Here is a 2753-nt window from a genome sequence, read left to right as displayed (position 1 = left end):
TCGCACTATATTCAAACATTTGTTCTGGGTTACTGTACAACGCATTACTTTAAAAGAATAATTTCACAAATTTCTAGACATTTCTTAACAAAAAACATTCTATAATCTTATAAGGCAAACAATTCTACTCCTATATCAGTGTTTTTGTTTATTGAAAGAAGAAACGTATTCATTAAACGGATTCGGATTCATGAGTACTGTACAGTATTGATGTAGATTTTTTTTTTATACCGAAAATGTGTGTGGCCAAAGAAACTACTGTACGTCTAAAGTTTATGCAACATGGAAGTGATTGATTTCGTTACCCCAGAAATTTCAAGTTGCTAAAAATATTTTTATATGAACAATTTTCTGCGTTATACTCTCACTTCAAACAATAATCATTTAAAATGCTAATTATTCATATTTCTTTAAGAGTATTGATACTAAAATTGGTGTAAGTTTTTTAAAAGCATATGACCTGTAAAGATGGTTGCTTAAATAAAAGCATTTCATGCAAAATCAAGGATGTCCCCCTCCAAAACAATCTGTAGTGTCCGTAACCATGGCAAGTTCATGTTGCGATATCTTAACAATTAAGCATTTTAAACTAATGCACTTTTCAGCTTTACGTCTTTACATGTGAAATCTAAATTGGCCATGTTTCATCTAAATGACAGTTAAGATCGTTAAAAGATTTGAACTCAAAAAAGTAACCGACACTACGGACATAAAAGCACATGAAATTATATTTAGCAACCTTTTTTTTTTTTTATCTGATAAAAAAATTAAGAAGCTTGGCTCAGGAGATGAGTAATAAGTATTACAAAAAAATTGTGTTATCATCCTATCTGAAAAGTCACTAGGTCACCTAGGTGAAACACTTTAGCACAGATACCAGGGTTTGATCGACTATGAATTCAAATAGAAGTATTATGATACATGAATGTGTTTTACACTTTTCAGTATGGTGGTGTTTAAGCACTGTTGTTGCACATCTCCGGAGTTGGAGGTTTGAATCTCGATTTGGGTCTGTGTGCATGGAGTTTGCATGTTCTCCCTGTCCTTGGTGGGTTTTCTCCCACAGTCCAAGGTGCCCATGGTGTGTTATTGTCTCCTGTGATGGGCTGGCACCCCATTAGGGGTGTACCCCACCTTGTGCCCTAGGTTATGGTCGCTGAATGTGGACACTGTTCAATCATTTACTGTCGATTAGCAGATCTAAAACTGTGGTCCAACACCACCTAGGGTCTAATGTGATCTAGTGGGGCAAAGTTCAGAAATCCAAACCTTCTTTGGAAAATGAATAATAGATAATACTTTCGCTGTTTGTTTAATGTTCAAGTATTAGTTTTAGTATTAGAATTCTAGCCATGCAGAACCATGATGATGTTCCTCAGACTAAATGGACTCTGAAACCAGAATGCCGTTATCTGGTCCACTCTGCTCTCGGATTAGTATGAGAATGCAGTTAATCTTAAAAGGAAAAGTGCTGAATGGCAGAGTGAACTCTCCAGGCTTCCTCCTGAACTGAGAAATACTGTAAGTTGTGGATTTGGTGTGTTTGAAGAGAAAGATGTCAGGGAGATCTAAACGTTCAGGCGAGGAGGCAGAAGATTGACGTCGAGCTTCAGGTTCAGAACGGTGCGCCGGATTTCTTGGCATTTCTGTCATGAATAGACGTTAATGATCTGGGAGAGAGAGAGAGAGGGAGAGCTGTGGACTGCTGGGTTCTCCGTCTTACAGCTTTGGTTTGATAAGGGAACGACTAAGAACATAAGTCAGATGTTTTTATGATCATGTTCCACAGCGGTAAATGGATAAAAGTACAAAGCAGTGAAAATAAATACAGAAATGCAATTGCCGGTTAATAATTGTGGTGTAGGAGGAATATAACTTTCTTAAAACAGCATGTGTTTAGTCCTTAATTATTCCCAAAATGTAGAAGGCTAGTGTATGGCACATTTATCTAATACTAATATAAATGATATTAGACTAAACAAATAATTTTTCCCCTGATGAGGTACAGATAATGACATGAGATCTGAGACTTTAGTGGTTGTAGGATGTCTATCATTTAACCGTAGAATGTTCAAGCTGGTTTCAATGTTTCTTGAAACATTCAGCATTTTGTGTGTGTGTATGAAGTATATTTATGATGTGGGCATGGGGTAGCTCGATCGTTAAGGTGGTGTATCAATGATCAGAAGGTTCCATGTTTGAACCCAAGTTGCCACGATTGGGCCCTTGAGCAAGGCCCTTAACCCCCAACTGTTCGTATGTTTACGTATGTGTTATAAATGTAGACTTAAATCAATTTTTCCCAGTTTGACTTGAACAGCCTTTGGTTTTAAAGTTTGAGGCACATATCAAATCCGTCTCTGGTACAACCTGACCCGGGAGCTTGCTAGCCTGCTGTGAGTGAAAGCCATAGTGATGTCTGGAGCCTCAATCCAAAGAGAAGAGTAGAACTAAAGCAGGTTTGTGGATTGATTGACAGCCATGTGAACTTACTCCTGACCCTGGCCTTCTCTGATTGGGTAGAAGGTCAAGTCCCACTCTAAAACCATCAGACGGGAATAACTCTGCTCTTCTGCCAGGTCTGATAAGACCTGTTCATAGAAGACTTTGGCGGCAAGAATAAAACCATACAGTACATACATACAGTATTCATTAATTTCTCCTCTGTACCGCTTATCCTGTACAGGGTCATGGAGGGACTGCAAATTTGGAAACACTAATTAACCCAACATCATGTCTTGCTCACAACCAAG

Source organism: Clarias gariepinus, chromosome 2 (assembly GCF_024256425.1).
Source record: "Clarias gariepinus isolate MV-2021 ecotype Netherlands chromosome 2, CGAR_prim_01v2, whole genome shotgun sequence".
Taxonomy (NCBI): Eukaryota; Metazoa; Chordata; class Actinopteri; order Siluriformes; family Clariidae; genus Clarias; species Clarias gariepinus.
This window is presented reverse-complemented; position numbering follows the sequence as displayed.